The following is a 19,859-nucleotide window of genomic DNA, read 5'->3' on the forward strand; positions in this document are numbered from 1 at the left end:
TTATTACCTAAAGGGGTAGTAAACTTAGCTAAGTACGTAATAAGCTTATAAAGTAGTAGCGTTAGGCGCTTAGTATTACCGTTAATAATTTTAAACTTTATAAGAGGGAAAATTAGAAAAATAATTTTTTTAAAAAAAACTAGTCTTTTAAAATAGTAAGAGTATGTACTAATATTGTGTATTAGTACTGTGTAAACGATACTAAGAATTGCCTAAGTAGCTAATAAAGGCAGAACATAAAAAATAAATAATATTACTTAGTTAAATTCTATATTATTAAAAAGTACTTTACTACTTTTTAAGTATATTTATATTAGTTATAATAGCTATAGTGTTAAGTTAGCTCAGGGTACTTAGCTTAAGAGGGGTAAACTTATTAATAAGTATTTTTAAAGTAGCAGTTTATATATTAATAAGTTTATTTAGTAGATTTATTTAGTAAACTTATATAATAGATTTATTTAGTTTAAATAAAGAGTAGCTTTAGGTAATATTAAAAGCGATAAGTATAAAACGAATTTTTATAAGCTTTAGTATAAGTAATAAATATTAGCTTATTTAGCCCTTCTTTTAAAAACCTTAACGCCGCTATTAAAGTTTGAAACCTCTATAGTTAAAAAAGGCCGCTTTTGACTATTATAGCTAATTATTATAATTAACTATTATAACTAACCTCTATCGTGAACCTTTTTAACTAGCGCTATTACGTAATAAAAAAGGTAACTTACTTATCCTAAATTAAATAGCGGTTTTCATATTAAAATTCTTATATTATATTGAGTTTTATTAGGGGGGCTGTATTAGTTAGCTAGGCGGGCTATGTCCTACTTTTCCCAACCTAATTTAATAAATAAGAGGCCAGGGATTATTCTAACCGCTTTTTGCTATTACTAATTACTTACTTCTACTTACTTACTTTAACCTCGCTATTACTACCTACGAAAAGTAAAGTTATTACGACTTTTTAATAAAAGAACTACTAATTAACCTAATTAACCTAATTAACGTAATTAACCTAATTAACCTAATTAACTTAATTAACTTAATTACCCCTACGTAATTAGAGGAGTATAATTACTTACTATAGTTAGGTAAAAAAAAGCGTAATCCTCTTACTAATTAAAGAAAGTAGGATATATCCTACCTAGATCGCCGTCAATGATCCGTGGTTATAACCTTTATAAGAGGGAAAGTTAAAAAGGTAGAAAATCTGAAAAGAAATAGTCTATTGAAACAATAGGAGTGTCTATTAATACTATATATTAATACTATATAATCGATATTAAGAACCGCCCGAGTAGCTAGTAAAGGTAGAAAACAAAAGTAAATACGTATTTTAGATCTTTAAGTTAATAATATTTAATTTATATTCCTTAAGACGACCTTATTATAGTTCGGGGTCTTTTAGTATACTATTTATAAAATTAAACTTCTAGCTCTTAAAGTATCCCTATAAATCGATAAGTTAGCGTCTTGATATTTTAATAATATATATTGAAAATAATTTAATAGTAATAGTAATAGTAATAATAATAGCGATAGTAATAATATAATAACGATAAATAGGAAGAAAAGCGTTTCTAAGTTCGAATAAAAAAAACGAGGTAACGAAAATATATAGTAGTTTTTTTTCCGAGTTTATAAGCACAAAAGATCGACCTTAACGGGATCACGTTTTTTAAACAAATTATATAATATAATATACTTTTTAATTATATAATATGCGTAATATACCCTAAGTATATACTTAATATAATATAGTAATTTTAACATAAAAACCGCTATATAATTTAGGATAAATAAGCTACCTTTTACGTAGTAGCGCCGGCTAAAAAGGTTAATAATAGAGGTCGGCCGTAAAAGTTAGAGGCAGCCTTCATTAATTATAGAGGTTCTAAACTTTAATAATAACGTAGAGGTTTTTAAAAAAAGGGCTCAAAGGGCTAATATTTAGCTACTCTTCATACTAGAGCTTATAAAGATTCTTTTTATCCTTATTACTTTGAATATTACCTAAAGCTCTATTTAAACTAAATAAATTTATTGAATAAACTTATTAAATAAACTAATTAATATATAAACGATTATATTGTTAAGAACTTACTCTACTCTTAGTATATAGTTAGTAATTAGCGGGCTAGGACCTTTTAAAATGCCCTTTAATAAGTCCCCCTCTCTAGGGCTTAATAAATTCTTAGGCCCCCTCGACGCCCTAGCTATTATAATTAATATAAATATACTTAAAAAATAATATAATACTTTTTAATAATACGGAATCTAATTAAATAATAATACGAATACTATAAATAGCTAGGCTAATACGGACGTTAAGATTTAATATATTAATAGTAACTTAAAAATTATATTTTATAAAGCTAAATATCCCTCTAATACGGGCTATATTATAAATATAAGGGAATATGTAAAAAGTCCCCTAACTTTTAATAAAAAAGAGTATATAATATAGGATTTCCCTTTAGGGTCCGGTCCGCCTCATTAGGGGCTATCTTCGCCTTCATAGGTAAGCTAGTTTATTGGGGTCAATATTAAGTATCTTTATTACGTACTTTAATAAACTTTATAACTAATAATAACTAGCCGTAGCTATTAATACTAACTAAACTTAAGATATTAATAACCCCGCTACCGTAGTATATTAATTACTTTTTTAATAGCTAAATACTACCCCTTACTTTTTCTCTTTATTTTATTTAATAATAACCTCTTTTTATTGATATTCCTATTTAATACGCTCGCTTATGCTCTTTTTAAGCTCTTAATTATATTATTAAGTCTAGGTTTATTTATATTACTTTATTATATTAAAAAAGTACTAATAAGGGTAACACTTATTATAATATATTTATTTATTTTTTATAAGTTAATATTATAAATATAGTATTTATTAAAGTAGTCTTTTTATAGCTCGGGGTCGTTTAGTATAATATTTATAAGATCGAACTTCTAATTATTAAAGAAGCCCTAAGGGTTAAGGAGTTAGCGTCTTAGTATTTTAATAAAATATACTTAAAGTAAATAGTTAAATAGTAATAGTAATAGTACGATAGTAATAAATAGCGAGGGAAGTAGCGTTTTTGACTTTAATAAAGGAAACGAGGTAACGAATATATATATATATATATATAAGTTAAAGTTAAAAGGTAGATATTATAAGGTCGGTATTATTCTTAATAATAGCGACGAGGGTATTTCTAATGCTACTATTATAAGCTGCTATACTTAGAAAAGTAGTTAACTTAGCTAGGTACGTAGTAGGCTTATAAAGTAATAGCGTTAGGTACTTAATATTACTATTAATAATCTATAGTTATAAACTTTATAAGAGGGAAAGTTAAGAAGAATCTAAAAAAAGATAGTTTACTAAGATAGTATAAGTATTTACTAATACCGTATATTAATACTATATAATCGATATTGAGAACCGCCCGAGCAACCAGCAAAGGCAGAATAAAAAAACAAATAACCGATATTAAGAATCGCCCGAGTAGCTAGTATGGGTAGAAATAAAATGAATAAATAACTATTATACTAAACAAACCCGAGCTATAACAAAACCGCTTTGATAAATACTATATTTATAATATTAATTTATAAAAAACGGATAAATATATTATAATAAGCGTTACCCTTATTAACGCCTTTTTAATATAATATAATAATATAAATAAGCTTAGCCCTTTAGGGTCCGGTCCGCCTTATTAGGGGCTATCTTCGCTTTTATAACTAAGCTAGTTTATTAGGGTTAATATTAAGTTTTTATTACGTACTTAATAAGACTTTATAACTAATTATAGCTAGCCGTAGTTATTACTTATGATTAATACTAACTAAACTTAAAATACTTACGACCCCGCTATTATAATATATTAATTACCCTTTTAATAACTAAATACTACCCCTTACTTTCTAGACTAGCTTGTTTATAAAGGCGAAGATAACCCCTAATGAGGCGGACCGGACTCTAAAGGGTAAAATACTAAGATGTTATTAATATAATAGATTCGGGATGCGGCTAGTAATAGGACGCTAATAACTTAGTAACCGGTATACGGATCGTATTATAAAAAAACTTTTTAAAAAGTAAAGCCTATATAAAAGACTTTATGAGTTTTAGTTTTATAATATACTTATACTTATATTATAACCTAATTAATAAAGTACTTATAATATAGTTTCTTATAATTCTAAAGCTTTTATTTTTAAAAAAAAACTAATATAAGTAATAATAAATTATAAAAACGAACGGAATATTAATAAAGTAAGACTTAGTTATTTATAAAAAGCTATTAGTATTAATAAGCTATAGCTATTTAGAATTAACTACTTAACTTTATTCTATCCGGGGGAATAAGCCTATTATAGGGCAGGTCCTACTTAAATACTAGCGTTTATAAATAAGCTAAATAAAGAAAATAATCGGGGTAGATTACCCTTATAGAATAGTTACCCTATTAATACCCTAAGGACCCTATTTATTATAAATAGGGCGTTTATTAACGACCGATTATTAAATATATAAGGTTAAAGTATATATAAAGGCGTAAATAGTACTAAAATAGCTAGTTTAATAAACCCTATAAGCTTAATAATAACCTACTTTTATAAAAAATAAAAATAATAATTAAAAATCAAAACTAAGAACGACGTTGATATAAAAAGCTTATTTAATAACTTACGAAGCGGCTAGCGACGCGTTTAGGTTAATAAAAATACGAAAAGCCTTTTTTTATTTATTATAAACTAATTAGAGAAGAGTCTATAAGTACTTAAGTAGTAAATTAGATTATTATTATAGAGGTAGGTAATAATCTTTATATGAAAAGTATTATAGAATAGAATATTAAATAGGCCCTATTTAAAATATTCTTATTACTATAGATATTATAACGTAATTGTAAAAAGAGCTTTTGAAATCCCCTCTTTTAAAACGACTTCTTAGTATTCGTTTATTAATAATACGTAGACCCCGAGACTTAAGAATAAGAATATTATAAAGAGCTAAGGATAAAAAACCTAAAAAAGGGCTAGACCCATACTTAGTTCCTTACTAAGTAGTTAGTAATTTATTATAACTTAAATATAAAAAATATAAAAAATTCGAAAGTAAAAGTATTTGTTTTTTTATTTCTACCTCTACTAGCTGCTCGGGTAATTCTCGATATCGGTTATATAGTATTAATATATAGTATTGATAGATACTCCTACTATCTCGTTAGACTATCTTTTAGATTCTTTTACTTTTTTAAACTTTTTTATATATAAAGTTTATAATTACGGATTAACGGCGATATTAAGCGCAATACTACTACCTTATGAGCCGTTTATTTAGCTAAGTTTATAGCCCTCTAGGTAATAGCAACTTATAACGGTAATATTAGAAATACTATTATTACTATTATTAAGAATAGTTAGCGCCGACCTCACGTCTACCCTATTTTGACTTTACTTATATATATATATATATTCGTTACCTCGTTTCTTTTATTAAAATCGAAAAACGCTACTTCCCTTACTATTTATTATTATTACGCTATTATTATTACTATTACTATTAAAATATTTATTTTAAATATATATTATTGAAATACTAAGACGCTAACTTATCGATCTATAGGGATACCTTAAGGGCTAGAAGTTCGATCTTAGAAATACTATACTAAAGGACCCCGAACTATAGTAAGGTTATCTTAAGGAATATAGATTAGATATTATTAACTTAAAAATCCGAAATACGTATATTAATATAAGTATTACCCTTATTAGTACCTAACTAATAAAATATAGCCTTAACGAAATATATAATTAAATATAGAATAGAATTAATACCTTAGTATTGTAGTAATAGAATAAGAGGGTTAAAAAAACTAAAAAGGATATTTTAAAGTTATTAAATAAGTTAAAAAATAGGAGGTAGGTTTCGGCTATTCGGAGGGCGATTAATATATTATAGCGGGATCGTTAGTATCTTAAGTTTAGTTAGTATTAATAGCTATTAGTAACGGCTATAGCTAGCTATAGTTAGTTATAAAGTCTTATTAAAGTACGTAATAGAAACTCGATATTAACCCTAATAGACCAGCTTGCGCGTAAAGGCGAAGATGGCCCCTAATAAGGCGGACCGGACCCTAAAGGGAAAGTAGAAGTATATTAGTTTTTTTTTAAACTATTATCTTAGTTATAGGACGATTTAATTTGTTATAGAGTTTTAATTAAAAAAGTACGTAATATAGCTTATAGAGTTAATGAACTATAGTTATTAAATTAATAAAAGGGCGGTAATTAGTTATAAAAAAATATTAAAAAGAGGCTATATCCGTTATTAAAATAATTACGTTAAATATCCCCTTTTTATAAAAAAATAAATAAAGAGAACTCTAAAGGGCTAGGCTTTAAGAACTTACTAAGAATAATATTATAAAAGCTATATAATAAGAGTACTCGTACTTAGCTATTATAAAAGCGTTATAATAGTAATATTAAATACTTTATATATAATAAAATAGGCTATATATTTAGTAAGTACTAAAAGAATAGGTTAAGAAGTAAGGGTAATAATAAGCTAATATACCCCCGATCGAAGCTAATATTAATAACTATTTAATAAGTTATTACTAAACTAAGAGTTATAAAAGTTAATTTATTAAAAAATAAATAAATATAAGTAATATACCTAATATACTTATATTAAGTATTAAGAAAGTACTAATAAGAATAATTATAAAAAATAGGGTAATAGTCCTACGAGAGGTTATTAAAAAGCTAGTAGAAGTTAATATAAATATATACTCCGAGATAAATATTATTAATACTAAGCTCGTAACCTACTTAGGATTAACCCTAGCTACTACTATAGCTCCCTTATTAAGGGATTTTTAAAATAAAGCCGTAGGCTAAGGGAAGGCTTACTAATTAACGCTCTTCTTTATTAACTATTATAAATAGCTAAAGAAAATTTAGTAACTATTTACTATAATTAATAAAAATAAAAGAATAATAAACCTCTTATTATTATAATTATTAATAAGCTAAGAGGGTATTTATATTATTATTATAACGAATATATAATTATACGAGCTTATTTTTATTACTAAACTAAAAGTAATAGCTCGTAATATTATTAAAAATTACGAGAGGGCTTATATATATAGTAGTTTTTTTCTAGCTTTATAAGTGCAAAAGATCGACCTTAACGGGATTACGCTTTTAAGGGAAATTATATAATACGGTATACTTTTTAACTATATAATACGTATAATATACCCTAAGTACGCGCTTAACGTAATATAGTAATTTTAATATAAAAACCGCTATATAATTCGGGATAAGTAAGTTACCCTTTACGTAGTAGCGCTAATTAAAAAGGTTAATAGTAGAAGTTAGTTATAATAATTAGCTATAATAGTTAGCTATAATAGTTAGAAGCGGCCTTTTTTAACTATAAAGGTTCTGAACTTTAATAGCGACGTAGAGGTTTTTTAAAAAAGGGCTAAATAAGCTAATATTTATTACTTATACTAAAGCTTATAAAGATTCTTTTTATCTTTATCGCTTCTAATATTACCTAAAGCTACTCTCTATATAAACTAAATAAATCTACTAAATAAATTTATTAAATAAACCTATTAATATATAAACTACTACTTTAACGAGAACTTACTCTACTCCTAATATATAGTTAGTAATTAGTAGGCTAGAACTCTTTAAAAATACCCGTTAATAAGTCTACCCCTCTCAGGCTAGGCACCCTCTTCGGCTAGCTCAATACTATAGCTATCGTAGTTAACGTAAGTACGCCCGAGGATTAGTAAAGTACTTTCTAATAGTACGGAATTTAGTTAGGTAATAGTACGAACGCTATAGATAGCCGGGCTAGTACGGACGTTAAAATCCGGTATATCGACGCCGGCTTAGAAATTATACTCTACGGAGAGGGCTTATATATTATATATTACTATTATAAAAAGTATTATAAAGATAACGGAGATTAAATTATAAAGAGGTTTATTATTAAAACTTTAATTAGAAATAGAGACGTTTAATAAGTAATTAGTAATGGGACCGTAGTTATATAGTAAGGTAAAATACTTAATTAACTTAATTCTATGTACTAAACTACTATATAGCCCTATTTATTTATTAAATAAGAAATAACTTAATAAGCTTTATGTATATATTACTAAAAACCTAGTAAACGGTCGTATTATACTTTTAATTAGTAAAGCTAGGGTACCGATCCTCTTTATATTAAAAAAGGATAGTACGCTATGCTTCTATATAAACTACTATAGGTTAAATAAAATAATTATAAAGAATTAATACTCATTATGTTACGGCTAGCTAGTCGTAGTAAGTATATTAGTAGAAGTTAAGGTTGCGAGTATTAAGTAAATAGTATCGTAGTCGTAAATAGCTTCTCTAAAGCTATATTTATAAGTCGTGAAGTAAGTAAGGCTTTAGTAATTAATTATAGTTTTATTAAAAGGGGTTCTTAGTAAAGATAGCTAAAAACGATCGTAAGATTTAATACTAAGTTAATTATTAAAAAAACTTTAAAAAGTCTATCCTTAAGCCTAGGTTAAGTCTATACTATATATAAGTCTATTTATAAATATATTTTTTATTAATAATTACTTTTATTTATTAAGTAATTACTTAGTAAATATGAGTAAGCGATTACTTAGAGTAATTATAATAATTACCTTATTATATAATTATTACTTCTTATTTATATATAACTTATTTATAGTTCTTCTATTCTATAAAAGTTATCCTATGTTCCCATACTCTTATATATATAATATATTATAGTTATTATAAGCTTACGGGGCGGGCCCTGGTCTTAGTTATATATATTAGGTCGTAATATTAGGTCTTTTTTTTAAAAGTCTTATCCTTATAAACTTATAAATAAGTCGTTATAGCCTAGGTTAGGGCTCGTTAAGTAGTTCTTTTAAAAATACTAAAATATCCGCTAGATTTTCGATATATTATTAGTTAAAGCTTATTCTTAAAATTAAGGAGCGAGGATTTAAGATCGAAATACTTTATTTATTCTATTGTTTATTAGGGCGAAGATATAAAATATTAGAGGGTAAATTAAGGTATTATAAATATATACGTCGTAGTTATTCCTACGACGCAATTACTAATATTATATATAATTATAAGTTTTTTTTCATTTTATTAATGTTTTTTATATTAATTATATTTATAATAGATCGTTTTTTATTTAAAGCTAATAAGCTAGAATATAGAAAAGAAGTAAAAGAGCTTTTTTTAAAAAACGGGTAGAAGCTTTACGTTATATATGAACTAAAATAAATTAGCTTTTATTAAAGTTAGATCGTTTAAAAAAAAAAAAAGATAGTATTTAAAAAGGGAAAGCCGATCTTTAATCCTCTTAATATTATTAATAAGAATAAGTCGGCTACTACGCGAGAGGTATAGTTTAGTAGTACTTTTAAAATAATTAACTAAAATACTATAATAGCTAAGAGTTCTAGTTTTAATTTTAATTTTAGTATTTTAAAAAAGATTCCTAAGAGTTCTAAAGGTTCGTAATAAGTTCTTATATATTTTCTTTATATCTATAGTTTTTTTATTTCATTAGAAATTCCTATATTTTACTTTTAATTTTATAGTTAATAATTTATTTAACTTCGTACTCTAGTTAGTTTAGTTTAATAATAATATAATCTTCTATATATAAACTTTTTAATATAAGTTTAAGTAATAAGATATAAAAAACGGGATAATATTATATTATATTTAGTAATCTTAATTCGTAATTAATTAGTAAGACTTTTTTAATAATCTTAAAAAGTCTAAGTTTTTTATAATCTAATTTATTACTTAGTCGTTTTGTTTTAATATTATAATAAAGGAAATAGGCGCTATCCCCCTTTTTTAAAAATAGTCCTCTAATCCTTAATTTATTTACGTTTTTCTTTATACGTTATTATATAAACTTAAAGTTTAGTAAGGCTTATTTATAGATCTTTTTAAGTTTATTTATATTTATTATAGCTTTTATAGTTTATAGTCCTTATTATACTTCTCTATACGCTATTAGTTAGAATCCGTAATTAAAATCAAACGGAGATTCTTTTATATTTTTACTAACTATATTATTATATATAAATTAGGCTATTAATAGAAGTATTACTTCATTATCCTAGTTGTAGTTTATATAATAACGAAAATATATCTTAAGGATTTAATTAATCTTTTCTATCTATCTATTAGTTTATAAATAGAATAATATTAATAATTTATAATCTATACTAAGTTACGAAATTAAGGAGTTCTAAAACTTTAAAATAAATAGCTTATCTCTATTAGAGATGATTTCTTTTAGTAAATTATAGTTCGAAAATATAACCTTAGTAAATATATATACTAGTTCTTTTATAGTACTTAATTCTTTATAGGGAATAAAGTATGCGAACTTAGTAAGTTAATTAATTATAACTAAGATATTATTATACTATATTTTAATAAATAGTTCTCTAGATTTTAGTAGTTTAATAATAAAGTCCTATATAATTAATTACTATACTTCTATTAGTAGTTATAATAATTATAGCTCGCTATAAAGCTTATATAGGCTATTTTTACTTTTTTTATAAGTTACGTAGTCCTTAATTATTTCTATAATTTTTAGTACGTATAACGGATTTATTATAATATTAGTAAATCCGTTTTTACATTTTAGTAATTCCTTAGTAACTATGTGCCGGTATATTATAAATTTTTATAATAAGCTTAGGGGTTATTTTTTTAGTTAAGCTAGTATTAATCCTTTTAGTTATTATAAAGAGCTTCGTAGTTAATATAAGGCTACCGTTTTTCTTTTATTTAAAAATAACTTATATTTCTTTAGGGACCGCAACTTTATAGTTAGGTCTTCTATTAAGAGCGTCTATTTTATTATTTTTTAAACCTTTTTAATAAATAATTCGGAAGTTATATTTAGATAGGAATTCGCTCTATTTAACTTATTATTTATTTAGATTCTTATTCGTTATAAAGTTTGCGAGGTTCTTATTTATTTTTATATTCTACCTTTACTAGCTACTTAGGCAATTCTTAATATCGTTTATATAGTATTAATATATAGTATTAGTAAATACTTATACTATCTCGCTAAACTATCTTTTTTAAATTTTCTACTTTTTTAACTTCCCCTCTTATAAAGTTTATAACTACGGATTATTAATAGTAATATTAGTCGCAACTACTTTATAAGCCCGCGTACTTAACTAAGTTAACTACCCTTTTAGGTAATAATAGCTTATAATAGTATAGTATCGGAGATACCCTCGTTACTATCGTTAAGAATAATACTAACCTCTATAAGTACGATATTTACTTAATATTTTTAACTTTAACTTATATATATATATATATTCGTTACCTCCTTTCTTTTATTAAAGTCAAAAACGCTTAAATATACTTTATTAAAATGCCGAGACGCTATTAATAACTCGTCGACCCTTAGGGCTTCTTCAATAGCTAGAAGTTCGATCCTATAAATATTATATTAAATAACCCTGGGCTATAGAGAGACCGCCTTAATAAATATTATATTAGTAATATCGACTTATAAAAGATAAATAAATATATTATAATAAGCATCGCCCTTATCGGCACCCTTTTAATATAATAGAATATAAATAAGCCTAGACTTAATAATATAATTAAGAGCTTAGAAAGAGCGTAGGCGAGCGTATTAAATAGGAATATTAATAAAGAGAGGTTATTATTAAATAAGATAAAGGGAGAAAGTAAGGGGTAGTATTCGGCTATTAGAAGGGTAATTAATATGTTACGGTAGCGGGGTCGTTAATATTTACTTAGTAATGGCTGCGGCCGGCTATAGTTAGTTATAAAGTTTTGTTACGTAATAAAAACACTCGATATTAACCCTAATAGACCAGCTTGCCCGTGAAGGCGAAGATGGCCCCCAATAAGGCGGACCGGACCCCAAAGGGGCGAGGTTCTTATAATTTATATAAATTATAACTTTATACTTAGTTCTAGATAATTATAATCTCTTTTCTCGAAATACTTTAATAATTACTATTAGTTCTTTATTATAGATTTACTAATTTAATTCTATTTTATAAAATGCTTTAGAATAAAAGTAATATAGATAAAGTTTTCTTTACTTATCTCATTATTCTAAGACCGCTCTTATAGCGAAGTCTAAGGTATTAGTCTTAATTTCGAAAGGTTTTTAGAGGTCCGGGATTATAATAACTAGTTCGAAGATAATTATATTCTTAACTTTAAGGAATACTTCTTTATACTTAGGATCCTAAATAAAGGGGGTATCTTTTTATATTAAGTTATTAAAAAGTTTAATTATATTAATATAGTTTTTAAGGCATTATTAGTAAAAATTAACGAATCCTAAGAGTCTTTATACGTCCTTAACGTTCTATAATATAGGCTAGTCCCTAACTACTTTTATTTTTAATACTTATATATAGATTTATCTTAGTATAATAGTATATTTAAAGAAGTTTATTTTTTATATATAAAACTCGTACTTAGAGGGTTCGGTATATAGCTTAGTATTTTAGAGTTTTTAAAATATTATATAAATATGCTTTTTATATATTTTAAGGTCGGGGGAGAAGATAAGAATATTATTAATATAAATAATAATAAAGATATCGACGTACTCCCGGAGTACGTAATTAACTATTATTTAAAAAGTTACCGGAGTATTAGTAAGTCCGAAGGGTATAATAAAATATTTAAGAAAATCTTTTATAAGTTTAGAATACCGTTTTCTATTCGTTTCTTTTTTTAATCCGAATTTAGTTAAATACTTCCTTAAGATTTATAATAATAAACTAGTTAGCTCCGTAAAATAGATCTCTAAACTTAGTAATAAGCGGTAAGAAATAGCAATTTTCTTTTATAATTTTGTTAAGTCTCCTATAATTAATAATAAGTCTTAACTTTTTATTCTTTTTTAATATAAGGAATAAGGGGAATCCGGTAAGAGAATTCGATGGTTAAATATATCCTTTTTTAAGTTTCTTATTAATATATTTATTAAAATACTCTTATTCTTTTTAATTTATTAAGTATATTAAATAGAACCCGGGTTATATCCCTTTTTTAAGTTCAATTTTTATATTTTAGTTACTATATTTTAGTAATCCTATTTCTTTAGGTTTTATAAATAGTTTTATATATATTTAGTACTCCTCGGGTATAGTCTAGAGTCGTTACGATCCCTAATCATTAGTATTAGTTATAAACTTCTTAAAGCTTTTTACCGTTTTAATAAAAACTATATATCGTATTTATTTTTATTTTTTAAGAGTTCTTAGAAATCTGTTTAAACCCTTTTTTTTTAGGTCGTTTAGTAATTAGATTCTTTTAGAGGATATAGTTAGTAATCTAGTTTATCTATAAGTCATGCTTTTATAATTACGAGAGTCCTAGGATAATATCGATATTTCTAATCTTTATAATATTATATTATAATTATTTTTACTAATTATTAATATATATCTAGAGGTATACGGTCTCTTAATTAATATATTTATAATTATAATTATTATAAAAGGGAACTCGAGGCAGGTCGGAACGCTACTATATTAACTTAATAAACGTAACTTAACGTAAAGAGGGAAAAAGTAGATTAGTAAGTAGAATCTAGGGCGCTAGGCTTTTAGGCCTAGCGGTTTAATAGTTACGTAACCTATAAGTAGTCCGTTAGGTACCTAAGGCCTAGGTACTAAGGGGCCTAGTACTTAGCGCCGTAATATTACCCCCCCCTTTAATATAAAAAGCGCTATTTATAGTGCTTAATTCCCTATTTAATCCTTTATAATTACTTTTTATAAGCTTATAATAAGGGCGGCTACTATATTATCGTTAGCCCGTAATAGGGCCGGGCTATTACTAACTACTATTTTTATTCATAATACGAAGTTCCTTAGAGGTCCTGCGGCCGTTAAGTATTATTTATAGAACGCTTATAAAGCTATTAATATATAATAAAAGCTCTTTATGTCGTATTACGTAGGGTCCTTATTATACCCTTTTTAATCGGCTTAGTATTATAACTTATTATATTATATTTATAATTTAACTACTTACGAGACCTTATACTTAGGCTTATTAAAGTTATAAAGGATTAATAGCGGGAGGTCTTAGTATTATTCAGATAGGGGGTCCTCTATAGTCTTTCTTAGCTTACTTAGGTAAAAGACTAGGTAGGCTTTGCTCTTTATAAGTAGTTTTATAATCTATATACTACCTAGGCTAGTACTGGTAATAAGCTAGGGGCTAGCCTAAGGCTATTATAATTTATTAATATCTTAAGTCTTTTAATAAAATATATTTATAAATACCTTATTATTAATCTTTAAGTCGTTAGGCCGTTAGTAGCGGTTAGCGTATTTTTAATATTTTATTTAAGTAACCCCTATATTACTTTTAGTAATCTTTTAGGCCTTATAAATACTTTAGGCTATTTTCTAAGCCTTAGTATAGTTAAGCTTTTCTTTAGTTAAGTTAAAGTGTTAGGTTCTAGTAGCTTAGTTAAAAGATAGTCAAAGCTAGTAGCCGAATTTAACTTTATAAAATAATAGCCCTATAGTTTTACTAAGTTAGGTTACGTAAGTAAAGTTTATTATGGGTAGTATATTACTTTAGTTATTTTAGTAGTAGTTAACTAGGGGTCGTAGTTACTAAAGGATATATTAGTTTAAGATCTCTATTTAACTATTTATTTATTGGTAATTTATTATCAATAACTATAATTCAACGTTATAGAGCTTATATAGCTCCCCCTAAAAGTTTAATATAAACTAAGGACCGCGATTAAAAGTAATAGTCTTAGGTAGCCCGAAGATTAGTAATACTTATTTATAGAATATCCTATTTATATCCTACGTAGTAGTAGTTTTATAATAGGGTACTAATATAGCTCTTTTACCTAGTTTATTAATTATAATATATATTATATTATAGCCCTTTTAGTTAGGGGGTATTATTATAAAGTCTATCGAAATATATTATTATAAGTAATTAGGTATAAATAGAGGCCTTAGCTCCCCCGGGGGCCTATTACGGGGTTTTTAAGAGTAATAGTACGTATAATAGTTTTTAATATATTAGTATATATTTATTATAAGGCTAGGCTAGTAATATTATTATTTAATTATCTTAACTATTTTATTATACCCTAGGTACGCTAGGAGCCTCTATTTGTATACTTTATAGATAATTATAGTACGTAAATTATTTTTTTTAAGTATAATAAGCTTATTATTTATTATAAGTAATTTATTATCTTAAATCTTTTAGTACTCGCGGCCCTTAGCTATTAGCGCTCGTATTAGGGTAAGTAATACTATTATTAAGTCGTAATTAAGCTTTAATACTTTTTTAACTAATAGGTACCCCTAGAGCTCGTCCTTTAGTATAAGGGACCTAATTATAAACTCGGGCTACTATACTGCGTTTTTTAATAAGGCTCGTAACTTAGTAATAATATTTAATAATAGTAGCTCTAGTAGTAATAGGACCTATGTTCAGTTAGCCTTTTTTAGTACTTATTAGGTCCTAATATTCTCGTTCTTTTTTAATAGAGCGTTAGTAAGTACGTTTTCCTACCCTAAGTAATACTAAATTTAAAAATTAAAGTCGGCTAGGGCGCTAGCTTAGCGGGCTTATTATAAGTTAAGGAGACGCTTTATTATAAAAAATAAGAGCGGCTAATAGTTCATAATAATATCGAACTTTTAGTAATAGCTAACTAGTTCTGCGTACTACTTTTTTAAATAAACTATTATCATTAATATCCCTTTATTATATATAGTATATTTAAGCTTTATCTTATTAATAGTTTTTAAGTAGAACGCTACGGGGTACTATAAGTTATTATTTATTTATTATTAAACTAGGGCTCTAGTATATACTAAGTTTAATATATTAATCTCTAGGTATATAAGTAGTTCGGGCCTAAAGTAACGGAGTATAAATACTATTATAAGGGCTAGCTTTAGTACCTCGAACGCGGTATTATAATTAATATTAAATTAGAAAAGTACGCCTTTATTAATTAGCTTCGTTAATAATCTAGCTAAGCGCCCGTAAATTTTTATAAACTTTTTATAAAAATTATAAAAACTAAGGAACAATTAAATATTTTTAAGTAATATTAGCGGCTTTTAGTTCTTTACGATAGAGATCTTATCCTCGTCGGGTTATATATTATTAATATTAATAATAAAACCTAAGTACTTCGTAATAATAATACTAAATTCGTACTTCTTAATATCGGCTTATAATCTAGCTTTTTATAAGCGATCTAGTACTTTTATAACGTATTTATAATATTATAAGGGGTCGTTTAAAAAGATTAGGATATCGTTTATATATATAGTATAAAAATTATTTAAATACTCTATTAGTACGTCGTTTATATATTACTAATACGTAGCTAGCTTATTATAGAGGCCGAAGAGTAGTACTTTATATTTATAAACTTTATAATAAATATAAAAGGTTATAAGGTTTTTTAAAATAGGGTTAAGGTAGATATAATAAAAAGCTTATTTAATATCGAGTTTAGTAAATACTTTAGCTCGGCTTAGCTACGTTAATATCTCGTTAATTAGAAATAAAGGGTACCGATCTTTTTTTATAATCTTATTTGGTTTTTTAAAGTTAATATAAAACTATAAGCTATTATTATACTTTTTAATAAATAATATAAGCGACGTAAAGGGCGTATTACTAAGCTTAATAAATCCTTTATAAAGGTACTTTAAAAAGTAAGCTCTAGTTACTTCTAGCTCGGGTATTAATTATTTATAAAGGGGGTAGTAAATAAGCTTTTCTTAGCCTCCTTTTACGAGCTCTATTTTATAATTATAATTACGGTACGGCGCTAATATATTACTTATTATTTTATTAAAAACGTTAATCTAAGGCTTTAGTATTTCTAAAAGCGTTATAATAATAAGGTCTTAGGTCTTTTAATTATTACCTTTTAGGGGGTCCTCTTATCCTACTTATTTATTCTTAATTATATAGTCTAGCTTATATAATAATATAGAGCTTAGTTTAACGTCCTTGCGCTTTAAATTAGTCTCGAATACCGGGGCGCTGATAAAAGTAATATTAAGGGTAGTATTAGCTCCCTTATACTAAATAAAGGTCTATATGGGTTTAGTTTTTTTTAAAGGGGTCGATAGTATATTAATAAGCGCGTAATTTACTTTTTAAGCATTTTTAATATTATTAAACCGCTATATATATTAGTCTCGTGAGTCTTATAATTAATAAAGGATCTTAATAAGTTTAGGTAATACTCGCTTTTTTTATAGTTATTTATCGTACTATACTATATCTATTTTAAATATTTCCTACCGTTACTTAGTATTAATTTAATATTATACGTCGATAACCTTAGGGGTATATAGGTCTTTTATATTCCTAACGATAATAAAGGGGGTGTTTTATAATAATAGATCCTCGGGCTATATTAAGCGCTTACGGTATATATTTAAGTTAACTCTATAGTACTCGAACTACTTCTACCCTAAGATTAGGTCGTAGTACCCTATATTAAGTTAAAATAGGGGTATTTTTAAGAGGACCTAGCGGTTAATATATAAGTTAATAATCTATATTATATTAGCGTTTTTTAATCGCTTATTATTAAATTTAATAATAAGAATAGGGCGTAGTAATTTACTAAATAGGGCTACGCAGAATTTTTATAATAATAGGGTTATATAGTTATTTATAAATCTATACTTATTAGCTCCTATATTAAGTAAGGCTTTTAAGTAAATTCTATATTTATTAAATACTATTATAAGCTCGATTTTAAGAGGCTACCCTCTTATAAAATTTTAGAAGTTTACTAAATAAATTACTAATTTTTTATTTTCTTTATACTTATTCCCTAGCTAGGAGGTTCTTTATACTAGGGGGCTTAGTTTTCTAAGTCTAAGGTTTGCTATTCGTTAGTAATAATATTTATAGTAGCTATATTAATAATAGGCTTCTTAGGGTAGTCCCGGGAGACGTAGCTAGGCTTATTATAAACGAAGTAAGCGCCGCTATCCTTAAGCTTTTAATATAGAGCCTTAGGGATAGTTTATAACTAGTAGTTTAGCTATAAATATTTTATTTAGTAGTACCGCCTCCTTTATTAATAAGGATAATATGGGTAAGTATAGTACTTTTTAAGGCCCTATTACTAATTAATAAAAGCTATATTATATTAGTAAGCTAAGTAACGTATTTAATATATTCTTAAAAAGTTGCGTCCTTATTTAAGTATTTAGAAATAGCTTAGTTCTTAAAATAAATAAGGAGCTTATTATAGAAGCGGTATTTTTATTAAGACTTAGGGAGCTTATTAATACGGGCAAGCTCGGTAAAAATAGAGCGCTTTTAGTAAATATCCTTAAGGATAATAAAGAGGGTATCTAGCTTATAACTAGCGTCGTTTATAATAATAAGGCTAATATAAGCTAACTTAAGCTTATATAATAGCTAGTTAATAATAGTAATCTTATTAAAAACTAGTATTAAGTAGATAAACTCTACTATAATACCGCTAACTTTACTAATAACGTACTCTAAGTAATATTTATTAGTACTAAAGTTCGCATTCTCGAGGCACTTTATAATATACTAGAGCTAGTAGGGGAACTTTAAGCCTTTATTATTATTATTATTATTAGTAAAAATAGGGACGTTAAGTATTTTAGATTTATAAGAGGGCTAATATACCGAGGCTAAGGTATTCTTATAGCTACCCTATACCTCGAGTTTAGTAAAGTACTATTTTAATATATAATAAGTATTATTACTATACTCGCTATTACTAATACTAACTACGGAGCCGTTCTTTAATTATTTAACGTACTTACTAAGTATAATATTAATATAAAGGGTACGGTTTAACTACTTTTTAGTATTCTAAAGCTCTACGGTTATTATGCGTATAACTTTAATATTTTCCTTAGTTATCTCGTAAAGCTACTTAGTATTATTACTTAGTTAGCTAATTATAAAAATAAGTACTTATTTGAAGTAGTACTAAGTAATACGTATTTTTAGCTAGCTCTCGACCTAGGCTTAGAAAGTAACGCCTTAATCCTATTTATATAGGTTTTAAATAAACTTAAGGTTAGCGTCGTACTATTTAGTATTACTAAAGAGGCCCTCGTTACGAATTTAAATAGGGAATATAAGCTTATTATTAATATAATAAAGGTACTTAAGTCGATCGGCCTATATAATAAAAAGTAAGAGCTATTCTACGGATTAGTTAGAAAAGTTAACCTCGGGGTCGAATATAAGGAGTTTAGTATTCTCGTTAGTGCCTATACTACTCTAGCGTTACTTATATAAATAGCGACCCTATTAGAAATTATTAATATAAAGAGATATTTACCCTCCTTAGCTCTTATCTCGGACTATAATATTTAGTAAAGGGGGTATATATATCTAGGGAGTATTAATTATTTTATATAGTTAATTAGTTAGCTATTACTTAGTATTACGCTTTTTCTTAATAGGGGTAGCTAATTAGTATAATAAATTAATAAGTTAAGATATTATCGTTCCGTTTTTAGAGAATAAGGTTTTATAAATAACGTTAAGTAGTATTATAAAAAGGAACTCGAGGTAGGTTAGAACGTTATTATATTAACTTAATAGACGTAACTTAATATAAAGAGGGAAAAAGTAAATTAATAAGCGGAATCTAGGGCGCTAGGCTTTTAGGCCTAGCGGTTTAGTAGTTATGTAACCTATAAGTAGTCCGTTAGGTACTTAAGGCC

Source organism: Colletotrichum lupini, chromosome 7 (genome assembly GCF_023278565.1).
Source record: "Colletotrichum lupini chromosome 7, complete sequence".
Classification (NCBI taxonomy): Eukaryota; Fungi; Ascomycota; class Sordariomycetes; order Glomerellales; family Glomerellaceae; genus Colletotrichum; species Colletotrichum lupini.